The following is a 13,117-nucleotide window of genomic DNA, read 5'->3' on the forward strand; positions in this document are numbered from 1 at the left end:
AAACACAAACATATATATATATACACACACACATATAAAGATTTGTTTTAAAGAATTGGATTGCACAATTAGGGAGGTTCAAGTCCAAAATCTGCAGGGTAGTTGGGCAGCGTGGAGACCCAGGGAAGAGTTGCAGTTTAAGTACAAAGTCAGTGGAGCTGGAAGAATTCCCTCTTGCTGGGTGAAAGTGGGGAGTGGGGTGGGGGGTGGGGAAGTGTCTGTCTGTATTAAGGGCTTCAACTGATTGGATGAGGGCCAGCCACATTATGGAAAGTAATCTGCTTTACACAAAGCCTACTGATTTAAATGTTAATCTCATCCAAAAAACACCTTCACAGAAACTTTCAGAATAATGTTTGATTAAATACCTGGGCATCATGGTCCAATCAATTTGACACATAAAATTAATCATCACAGTTCCATTCTCCCAATACAGTGTGGCAGGGCCTTGGGCAGGTGACGGCCTCAGCCCTGGAGTCTACAGCAGGGCTCTCACATTTAACAGATGCAGTCTCTATGTGTCCAGGTCCCATTATTCAAGAGAGAGAATCTGACTGGCAACTATGATCATGTCTCCCTTCCTAGTTCAATGACATTGTGAAAGTTTGATGAAATCACTTCTGTCGTACCCAGACAAAACAGAGCCAGGAAAGGCACAAAGGAGAGGAGCTCATGCTTGCTTACCTGAGATAAGAACTGTTCCCAAGGACCTTATAAAAACTCATCAGCAATCCCTTCATGTCTTTTACATCTTTCATGTGTCTCCTGTTTTGTATGTCCACATATGTTTCTGTGACATTTATCATCAGACATTCTTTAGAACTGCAGTAATGGGCCAGCCTGTGGCTCACTTGGGAGAGTATGGTGCTGATAACACCAAGGCCACAGGTTCGGATCCCTATATAGGGATGGCCGGTTAGCTCACTCGGGAGAGCGTGGTGCTGACAACACCAAGTCAAGGGTTAAGATCTTATTTAAAAAAAAAAAAAGAACTGTAGTAATTCAGATAAGATGCTCTAAGAAGAAACTGCGCAGTAACCACATCTCAACCAATGAACTGATGACAAATCTGACTTTGAGCCCCAAAACCAATGAACCCTGTTTCCAAGTAGCTTCCAAGTAGCTTTTTGCCAATCAAAGCTTTCTCTTACCCTTCCCTCACTCAACGCATTTGTGACTTATCATGGTATGCATTCCAGATTATAATCCTATTATCTATTTGCAAATAAACAACATATTTGGAGATATGTATCTCTAAAGTGTTTTTTCTAGGTTAACAACACGTAAGGGTTGGGGAGAATGGTTGGGCTCACCACCATTCCAGAGAGGGACATAGGGCTCCTCTCTGGGTATGGGAGAGCAGAACTTCTCAGAGATAAATGATTGCAGGGGAAATATTACGTAGACATTGGAGGTCCTGAAGTATTGAGCTTTCATTTTCAGCCTATTTCCCTTCCTGCACCCCAGTTTCCTCATCCGTAGAGTGGGGATTAATGAGACCTGTCCTACCTACTTCAGAGAGAGTGTCATTCTGGTGAGAGAAGTGAAAAATTAAAATTTGTAAAAAAGGATATTGTATTAGTCAGTTTTCTGTTGCTCATAGCAGAATACCTGAAACTGGGTAATTTATAAGTAAACAAAATTTATTTCTTACACTTTCTTGATGGGAACTCTCTACAGAGTTCGGCAGTGATGTAGTGTATCAGCCTACATCAACAGCCAGGGCTGAGCAAGAGGGCAGTTCCACAAACCTTCTTCCTCTCCTTAGAAAGCTACCACTAACCCACAAAACCATTAACCCATTAATCCATGAATGGATTAATCCATTCATAAGGTCACAGTCCTCATGATTCTATCACCTCTTAAAGGCCCTACCTTTCAAAGACCATAGTTGGATTTCCCACCCTCTTAACATTGTTATTTACAATAGGAATTAACCTTCCACCTTAGCTTTGAAGGAGACAAACATTCAGACCATAGCAGATATAAATTTAGGATAGTTTTTTAAAATTGAAATGACCTTTACCACCACAATGATGATCTGATCACAAAGATGGGGCAGGTGGAATGAAGAGAAAAGATTTCCAATATTCGTTTACTTAGAAATGTAGTCAGTCAGTGTTCTTAGTTGTAAACAATAGAATTCACCCAGGGTAGTTCAAGCAGAAAAGTAATTTATTATAGGATATTGAACTCTCACCTAATCTCTCAGATAACTAAAGAAACCCTACTCTTGTATGCAGCCTGGAACAAGGCAAACCACCAAAGAGATTCTTTAGCAAAAACACCTCCACCACCACAATTGGCCCTTCTGACGCTCAGAACTGGATGTCAGAAACTCTGCCACCTCTACCGCTGCACTTGTCAGATGACTAATCCCTGGACATGGGCCTACCTTAATGCATTGCTCACTTCGAATTTAATTCTCAAATGAGTGTATCTAATGGGCTCAGCCTCGGTTATCTTCAGCTGCAAGAGTCTTGGGATGTAAAAATTTTTAGGGGGTGAGAGTAGGTCTTCTATTTTGGGAAGATAAATATCATTATGTGGGGAATTACCAAAATGTAAAGAAGGTGTTCAAAGCTACAAATGACAAATTCCTACGTCAGAAAAGCACACCTTTATGTCTCAGACCACAAACACCACAGGAAGAGTCAAGAAGAGCTAGATTACAATGAATTCCATAATAATAAAAAAAATTAGAACTTTATTATAACTAACTTTTATTAAGCAACTACTATGTGGCAGTAGACATCTTACATACATTATTCATTTAATCTTCTTAAGAACCTGCAAGCTGAGTATTATTGATTCCACATTACGGATGAGAAACCGAGATTTATTTATTTGTTTATTTGGCAGCCAGCCGGTACAGGGATCCAAACTCGTGACCTTGGTGTTAGCAGCTGAGATTTATACTTACTCAAGATCATAAGTTCCGTAAGCAGCAGAGCTGGGCTGGACCATGCTCCCTTAGTGAGGAAATGCCCTCCAACTGCTACGCACAATTTATCTAGAGGAGCGCAAATAGGCACACCTATGTAGTCTTCAGGCTACATTATCTGACTCTCCCAACCTACACCTCTGCTTCTTTTTACCTCTACTCTCTCTTCCTTAAAACCTCTTTAGCGGGCTGGCTGGTTAGCTCAGCTGGTTACAGCACAGTGTTATAATACCAAGGTCAAGGGTTCAGGTCCCGGTACTTATCAGCCAGTTGCCAAAAAACAAAACAAAAAAACGCTTTAGAACAAGGAATAGTGAAGAAAATTATATATATAAATGTTCCTGGCCTCTCAAAAATCTGCTCTTGGGCTTTGGCCATTGTCGCCATAGGTCACCTTTCTGACCTAAGGGGAGGAAGCCTCCCTTCCCAAAACAGCAGATCCTTTAAGCCTATTTTGGGTATATCAGATATTGGGTGTTTGAGGGGGACTGAATTCAGAATCAACTGATAGTTAACTCAGAAAAATGGAGATAAAAATATCATCTTTGTTACTTATAAAAGCTAGGTTGGAGGTGTTAGGAAAAATTATCAGACCTTAGAAATAAAGCAGGAAAATGACTACATGTCCTTTCAATGTTATTTTTTAATGGGCTTTCCAACAGTTACTACGTGTATTAGTCAGTTTTCTGTTGCTTAAAACAGAATACCTGAAACTGGGTAATTTCTAAGAAAATGAAATTTATTTCTTCTTAAAGGTTTGGAGGCTAGGAAGTCCAAGTTAGGTTACAGTTCACTATGTCTAAAGAAACATTAGGGCAAATTAACTTAACAGCCAGCAGAAAAAATAATCCAAAAGGTTAGTTTCATGGCCTTGTAGGACATAACCACTTTTGTATCTTTTAGCAAATTAATCTTTTGACTATGTCTCCATTCCTCAAATTTCCCTTTGAATTAGCCTTATCATATTAGTTTTTCCTCTACTAATTAATAAGTCAAATAAAGTTATTATATATGTTCATTCCGTATTTACATGAGTCATGCTTTTAACTTTTACTTTAAGGATGTATTTGAACAGAGGAGTGTCTTAACTTTGCAGCAACTATGGACTTTCTAATATTGAAGTACAGAAGTGAACAACCCAGTCTTGTAGAGCTCTGAACCCGATTCACCGCTGCACATAAGACCTGATCCAGTAGAGACATGGAATTGCTCACTTGTATGTGTCCTTGTGTGGTGACGGCCTTCCAATCAGGTAATTCACTCTTTCTTTGTGAGTAGGAATAAGAGGTAAGGTAGGAGGCCATGAGTATTTATTTAAAGGAAAGTTCTTCCTTGTAGAAATACTTTAGTATTACTTACCGAAGTTATTTGGAATAACCAGAAGGTTTTCTTATCCTTTCACATCTTGCAGCTCCTTTTGTCAAGAAATACATGCCATTTCCCTGAGAGTAGGGCTGTACAGCTGCTGTGGTATAGTACTGCTCTTGGCCCCACTTGGTCTTACGTCATCCTCTATTTTCCATGTCCTTGGATATTCTTGTTGACTTGGGATGAGCACTGCAGTGTAAGATAATCAATTCTGTCACCACTGTCAAAAGACAAAATTACAACAAATTTAGTTTAAGGATCAAATGGGCTTTTATTTGTGATTTTAGGATTGGGAATTGCCTCATTCTATAAAATAGAGTGTGTTCCAGTGAACTGAGCAGCAGGGGTTGGCTTTATATGCAGAAAAGGGCTCAAGAAAGCATAAACAGAGAATAAAAAGCATATTGGTCATTTCTAGGTTATTTTCCTTGTGAAGGTTAGAGCAGCAGGGACTTCTTTATCATGACAGCTAAAACTGGCCTGTTTGGAGATTTGACTATTATCTCACTCTCTCCTGATTTCTCAGAAGGTCAGATAAACAATTTAGTTTCTGCTCGGTGGAATGAAACTTTAGCATGAGTGACTTCATTTTGGCTTGATCTGTTGGGACTGGTATAGGAGCTCAGTCCAATCCAATGGCCTCCTCTAAATTTTATTTAACACCACCAAATCTTCTTCTTATAGACCTGTTAGGGGTACAGTGGAGCTTAGGGACTCCAACACAAACAGAATTCTGGTTATCTGAGTGATACCCAGAAATTCTAAGATTAGTGTATAAACAAGACTTCTCAGCAGTTATGATCTATACTTCTTTTTCTTTTCCAGAAACACTGGCATTTTATTCCCTCATGCCAACAGACTCCAAGAGACCATTACAGAGGGAGAAAGAGAAAAAGGGTTTTTTTTTTTAGATAATATGTTGAGGGTCCCCAAGATCACCCTCAGGTTTGGTAATTCACTAGGAGGACTCACAGGACTTAGTATATAGTGATGTTATTGGGGCTCAGAACATGATACCCCAAGGAATGACACTTTGGCATGCTGAGTTATTTGAAATGATGGAGACTGGGAATGCCTCAAAAGCAAGAAGTTCTTGCTTACCTTCTCCCACCACCCTTTCTCCTTCCCTCATTTCTTCCCAAAAGCAGGTCTTAGAAACTAGAGTTTCTCTTCCCCAAAGGAAACCAGAAAACCTAAAGAGGTCACTATATGACCTACCGCTCCTGAAAGTAGGCCATAAAACTCATTCCAGAAGGGTCCTGCCCCATACTTGGGGAGGAGGGAACATATGCAGAGAGGCTGATAAGAATCTGAACAAACAGGCCTTGCTGGGATTTCCTCCTCTGTCTATTACCATTAGATTGTACCCTCTTTTTTTTTTTTTTTTTTTTTTTTTCCTGCCTCAGGTTTATTCATACAAACAGCACAGGAGGACACCACCCCATGCAGACAACAGCCCAGAGGTCACACCAGTCCTTCTGTCATCACATTGGCAGACAGAGGCCTCTACTCCAGAGCCTTTGTAGGGGCCTGGGTACCTTTGGAAGCCTCAGCTGGAGCTGGAACTGAGGCAGGAGCCAGAGCTGCAGCTGAAGCCTCATCCTGGGCATTGGTTTGAACCTTGGCCTTGGCCTTTGGCCAGCAGAGCCTGAGACCCTTGGCAATGCAGTCATAAGCATGCTTCCCAAGTTTGGGGTGGGCAATGTAGGCAAGTTGATCAAACTTGTGGCAGCACCCTTTGGGATCTTGGGCTTCACCTCCTTGTGCTTTAGAGGGCCTTGACAGCCTCAGTACATGCTTGGCATTGTTGTCCTGCATTTCCTTCAGCCCCTTCTTGTTGAGGACTGAAGGAAATGCAGGACATGTGCCTCGGGAACCTGGGGCCTACCCCCTTAAGGGATTCATATCTTTGTGATAGAAGTTTCTTAATGCCATTTCTGTCCCATTTCCGAGATTGGTTGTATATGGTGTGATTCTTGGATTTGGCCATGTTTGCACTCCCTGTCCTCCTCCTTAACCCCTGACTTGGTGTTGTCAGCACCACGCTCTCCCAAGTGAGCTAACTGGCCATCCCTATATAGGGATCTGAACCCATGGCCTTGGTGCTATCACCCTTGTATAGTGACATTGTAAAGCTATGCGACACCAGTTGTCAGGTTAAGGTAATAGCTAATAGCTATGCCAATTGTATTGTTAAAGCAATTCATTAAAGCCAAAACGTTTCATTATTTTAGTTATATCAAGTTTCCATTTGTATTGTCAATGATAGGGCTCAGACCCTTCAAACCCACTGTACAAACTGGATCACTAGATCCCTCACATGCCAGGCTGGGTCACCAAACCTCTCACACACAGGTCCACAAGATCTAGACAATTGGGAAAGAGCCCAGCAGCCACTGGCAGATGACATGAGCTCAGTCCTCAGCAGCAGCAGCAGTGGACTGACTCCCAAAGGGTCCCGGGGGTCCTGGCAGCAACAGCTTCTAGCAGCAGTAGCAGCCTCCCCTTGGCCCCCCCCCCAGGGGCATCCCAGCGGCAGGGGGCATTGTGGATCAGAGCCACTCATCCTTTATACTTAAGTAATAACCCAGGACACCTGGGTGCACATGTGCAATTACATTAAACAATAACCAAGGAACACCTGAGCACACGTACATATTTATATCAAATGCTCAGCAAGATTCTGAACATCTGAGGGGCCCTATTTTCCTATATTTTCCCAACAGACATGTACCCACCATTGTAGTATCATACAGAACAGTTTGCCCTAAAAATCCTCTGTACTCCACTTATTCATCCCTCCGTCCCCCTGACCCCTGCAATCACTGATCTTTTTACTCTCTCCATAGTTTTGTCTTTTCCAGAATGCATATAGTTGGAATCATATAGTATGCAGCCTTTTCAGATTGGCTTCTTTCACTTAGTAATATGCATTTGTTTCTTCCCTGTCTTTTCATGGCTTCATAGCACATTTCTCTTTTTTTCTTTTTGGCAGCTGGCCTGTCAGGGAATCTGAACTCTTGATCTCGGTGTTATAACACTGCACTCTAACTTCTGCACTCTAACCTCATTTCTTTTTAGCAATGAATAATATTCCATTGTTTCTATGTACTACAGTTTATTTATCTATTCATCCACTTTTGGAGCTCAGGACACACCACCCCAAAATATGGCTGTAGGAAACCAGAATATGCCACCCCAAAATATACTTCTTTGGCATATTTCAAGCTGGTTATTTTGAGAAACTGCAGACACAGAAGTAGCTCTGAAAAGCTGCCCTTTTGTAAAGGAAATGTCTATCTATACAGGGAATGTTCACTAGTAGAGATATCTGTATCAGGAAGAGAGCTGCTCTGAGACAACCTTTATCACCTAAGAGACGTTTGTCTTGACCTTTATTCACCATACATTTCTTCCCCTTACCCTCCCATAATTTGTCTCCACCTCCCAGAAGTCCCAAGCTGCTATTCCTTTCTGAATCTCAGGATGCTATGTAAGCTTCAATCATCTATCCCTTCTTTGAGTCTAAGATATTTGGGGGACTCCCATATTTTCGTGTGTAATTAAATATGGTTTCTATCTTGTTCATCTGTGTTATGTCAATTTGATTTTGTCACCCAACCAAAGAAGCCATCTATTCCTTCCCTATGCTATCATTCACTAGGACATCTCATTTGCTTCTAAGTTCTGTCAATTATGAGTAAAGCTGCTGTAGACATCCATGGGCAGGTTTTTGTGTGGGCATAAATTTTCAGTTCATTTGCATAAACGCCAAGGAGAGGGTGGGCCAGTAAACTTAGTTGGTTAGAGCTCAGTACTGATAACACCAAGGTCAAGGGTTTGGATCCCCATACCTACTGGCCAGCAGCCAAAAAATTTTTTAAAATTAAATTAAAAATGGGGAAAGGAGGCCAGCTGCAAAAACAAAATAAAACTAAAATCACCAAGTAGAGTGATTACTGGCTTATATGGCAAGAGTATGTATAGTTTTCTTAAGAAATTGCCAATCTGTCTTCCAGTGCGGCTGTTGTTTTGCATTCCTCCAGCAATGAAGGAGAGTTCTTATTGCTCCATATGCTCACCAGCATTTGGTGTCATCAGTTTTTTGGATTTGGGCCATTCTAATAGATGTGTAGTGCTATCCCATTGTTTTAACCTGCAATTCCTGAATGACATATGATGTTGAACATCTTTTCATATGCTTATTTGTCATCTCTATATCTTCTCTGATGAAGTGTCTTTTGGGTCTTTTGTCCACTTTTTAATCAGGTTGTTCATTTTCTAATCATCGAGTTTCAAGAGTTCTATGTATATTTTGAATAAAAGTCCTTTATCAGATGTGTCTTTTACAAATAATTTCTCTCAGTCTGTGTCTTCTCATTCTCTTGATCTCTCAGACATTTTAAAATTGACATCTAAAATTTTTCATCAAAAGTTTAAGTAGTTGTGAAAGATGTAATTTACTATGTATTATAAATATTGAAATTTGAAAATAATATTTGCACCACATTTTTAAAGGTATTCAATGAACTCTAAATACTACTGCCATCTGATATCATCATCCATAAAGACATAAAAAAGCTTCCTTTTTTTTTTTGAAAAAGCTCCTATTGAGGTGAAAATTTATTTACATATAAATATATATATAAAATATATATATATATATATATATACACACACACACACACACACACACACAAATTTTTTTTTTTTAATTGGCAGCTGGCTGGTATGCGGATCCAAACTCATGACGTTGGCATTAAAAGACTGCACTCTGGGCCGGCCCATGGCTCACTTGGGAGAGTGTGGTGCTGATAATACCAAGTCAAGGGTTAAGAAGATCCCCTTACCAGTCATTGTTTAAAAAAAAAAAAAAGACTGCACTCTAACCAACTGAGCTAATAAGTCAGCCCTTGAGGTGAGAAATGTTATATCATTCCTTTTTCTCTTTGAACTAGTATTTCCATTCCACTTCCCCCTTAAGATTTTATCCTATTGACAAATATTTTTATGTTCAAATATCTTCTATTGATCACATTATTATATTTCTCTGTAAAAAAAACTATATGTTTAAATTTCTTAAAAATTTCCTGTAAGCCTCTAAGTTCTAAAAATTGTTTCTTCTATATGACTGTTTTAATAGTTAGTATACAACTGATTCCAAAATAACATTGATATAAATATTGATAAATAATTATTGAACACAAAAAGTAACATTTTATTGGAACCATATCTTAAATTATGTTTAATGATCTCTCAGTGGACAAATTTGTCAGTGTTCTGTCACTGATAATAGAATACCTGAAACTGGGTAATTTAGAAGATTTATTCTTACGGTTTTAGAGGCTGGGAAGTTCAACATCCAGGGGCCTTCTTTTTGGTGTGGACTCCATAGAGTTTGTTGTGACACAGGGTATCACTTAGCCAGGGCTAAGCAAGAGCGTTTTTACATGCTCAGTTGCTCTCCTTATAAAGCCACCCACCAGTCTACTTCCTGATAACCCAACTAAACAACTGACCCATTAATCCATGAATGGATTAATCCATTCATGAGGGCATAGTCCTCATGATCTAACTACCTCTTCAAGGCCCAATCTTTTATTTTTTTATTTTTTTTAAAGATGACCAGTAAGGGGATCTTAACCCTTGACTTGGTGTTGTCAGCACCACACTCTCCCACTCTCCCAAGTGAGCCACGGGCTGGCCCAAGGCCCAATCTTTTAAATACCATAGTCGCATTTCCCACCCTCTTAACACTGTTACAATGGGGATCAAGTTTCCAACACATGAACTTTTGGGAGACACATTCAAACCATAGCAGTGGACAATCTGATTGGATCCTTTTCCTATTTTGTTGAAAGCAGTACATTAGAAACCATCCAATTTGCAAGAGGAAATTTTGCTTAGTCCTTTTATTCACTTTCGAACACCAGTGCCAATACCATTACTTAGAAATGGCACTTTGGCACCCTAAAGTTTATACACCTCAGGAAAATGCAACATTATAAGATTTGGATGGGTGAGATGTATATGTTTCTTTTGCAAAGGGGGAGAAAAGGTGCATTGTTGAAGAAATGGAGACAGGAACAGAGAACCAGTATTACACTACCAATCTTAAGCATATTAGCTTTATTTTTTATTTATTTAATTTTTGGGGCAGCTGGACAGTACAGGGATTGAACCCTGGACCTTGGTGATATTAGAACCATGCTCTAACCAATTAAGCTAACTGGCCAGCCTTCGCATATTGGTTTTAGATACAGATACAGAAGTTGAGGATCTGGAAAGTGGAAAGTAAATCCCTTAAAACAATGATAATGTCCATGTATCCAGGCATACCTCACAAAACTATATGTACTGTACTTATGAGCTATTTAAAGGATCTTTAAAGGGTAATATTGATTATGCTGCATTTTTATAATACACTTTTTATAACAATCTTTTCTCCACCTCACTGCTCTTACTCATTTTTGGTTACCGCTTCCTCAGAACCTGGGTGAATCCACACGGCTCCTTCCCTATCTCATTCCATTCCTTCTGCTCTAGTGCCTGCTACTAATGGCTTGATTCTCTCTATGTTCTCCATTCAAATTCCTATGAGGATCTGGGAGCCCCAGATCATCAATTCACAGGGAGCCATGTCACAGGTTACTAGCCAGCATGTGGATCAGTGCCACCTCCAGTCCAACTGGCTGTGGCCAGACTCCAGGGTCACTTGGTATAAATCGTAGCCACATAGGATTGCCCTGTAAACAGCACTGAGTGAGAAAATTTCACTTAGAAGGGCAATGGGTGTGCAAAGGCCAAACAGAGAAGAGACTAGCCAAGACTGTCCAGTCCCTGACATTGGCTTGCAGTAAAAGCAATGAACAAAAGGAAAAAAAAAAGGTTTCAAATCCATTACCTAATCTTATTTGGGCCTTGGTGTGACAATCACTCATGTAGCCTACTTCTGTCTCTGGCTACACACAAAAAGAACTGCTTTATAAAAGATTGTGACAGTTATTCCCCCTTGTGTGATTTTCCAAAGGTTTGAGATACATCCTCTGAATATTCCTTATTCTTTGTCAACAGCTTAAAATGAAACTGGTATCAACATATTTATGACCCATCTGCTGACCCATCTGTAACCCTGGCCATAATACGTGGTTGGCAGCCATACAAAAATGTTCCTGGCAAAACATTGTATCAGAATTTAATTCCTCATGGGAATTAAAATTAACAGGTTTAAAAACAAAATAAAACTGCTACAACATTTTCAAGACGAATTTAGGATATAATAAAAATGCTAAATGTATTTAGAAAACATTAATGGCAAACACTTATGCCACACTAGTGCTAAGTCTTGTTTTAACAGATGAGAGGACCAAGGCCGAGAAAAAGTAAAGTAACTTACCCAAATTAAAACAGTGGAGCCAGAATTTAAAACCAGGAGGTCTGGCTCAAGAGTCTGTGCTCTTAACAACTGTGTTACACTGCCTATGGTCCTTATTTTTACACAACACCGCAATTATGTGAAATAGTGGAGAGAAAGCTTTTTCAGATAACTAAGAGTTAGCCATTTAAACCTTAAATAATTTTAGTAATTTTTATGTAAGTTTTTCTAAAATATATAATCCCATAGCATAATAAAATGACCATAATTTAAACTGTCACCTCTCCCGGGGTGACAGAGACACAAAGGATTACTCAAAGCCCAATTCTCCAGAGCAGTGAGAGACCCAGAAGGGGTTAATCCCAGGGACAATTTCTTCAAGCAAGAAGAATTCCTAGGAGTAACCCCAAACAAGGTTTTCTCTTGGTTTTTACTGTCCAGGCAAAAAGTTACAGAAAAGAACACAGGTGGTTAATCAGTTATGTGAAAACATAAACAAACTGGCTACATGACAATTTTCATTAAAGCAGGTGCAACTTAAAAATAAAAATAGTTTAAGCAATTTACCATCAAAGGAGTCATAAAACTAAGCTATGTGACATACAAAAGAACCAATGACATAACTGTCAAGGCAACACTTAGTTCCCTAGGAAACTTAAAGAAACAGCTGAAGGTGAAATGTAGAACCAATCACTAATTAGTAGAGTAGCCCTGAAGCTTTTAGCTCACATACTTTCCCAACATTAGGTTTACCTGCACCAAGGCCGACTGCCCTTAGAGCAAGCACTTTTGCTGTATTACAATTTTCATATCCACACCAGAAAGTTTTTAGTCCTGTGAAAGTTTTCTGTTTTTCCCAAGCTTAGCATTTCTATGTGTAATTTTAAAAAGTTAGGCTATTCCCTAAACTACAGGACTTTGGTCCTGCTACTGACGACAGGGCTGTGGCCCTACTAAGACAATGATCCTACTAAGCTATAGCATCATCTGAGGGCTGTGGTCCTACTAATCTAAGGACTTTGGTCCTACTAGGCTAAAGGTTAAGACACTGTGAAATACATGTGCTTTATTAATGTTAGCATCCTCCACATTAAACAATTCAGGTTCATTCTTATGTTATCGTACATTGTGATACTGCTCCCTTGAATAAAACTGCTACCTCTCTGAGAGACATATTCTCCAGTTATATTATTTTCTATCCTTTCCTGACATGTCATTAACTGATTTCCTGGAGTGTTCTTACGTTCATTGAAGATTCTGTATCAGTCTTATTCTGCAGCCAATTAGAACTAATAATTCATTCACTTATTTGTTCATTCAATAATAAATATTTACTTAGTACCTACGTATGTTAATCACCGTGTGCCTGGTGCTGGGAATAATTAGTTGAAAGGCATAGACCCTCACTCTGGTGGCCAGGAATGAGAAAT

At 39.5% G+C, this 13,117-nt stretch overlaps 1 pseudogene; it reads right to left on the reverse strand.

Annotated features, from left to right (window-relative positions):
* Positions 1 to 5,818: 5,818 nt before the first annotated feature.
* LOC134385152 (large ribosomal subunit protein eL29-like) lies at positions 5,819 to 6,302 on the reverse strand (annotated as a pseudogene).
* Between the last annotated feature and the right edge of the window lie 6,815 nt (positions 6,303 to 13,117).

This window comes from Cynocephalus volans, chromosome 8 (assembly GCF_027409185.1).
Source record: "Cynocephalus volans isolate mCynVol1 chromosome 8, mCynVol1.pri, whole genome shotgun sequence".
NCBI classification, from domain to species: Eukaryota; Metazoa; Chordata; class Mammalia; order Dermoptera; family Cynocephalidae; genus Cynocephalus; species Cynocephalus volans.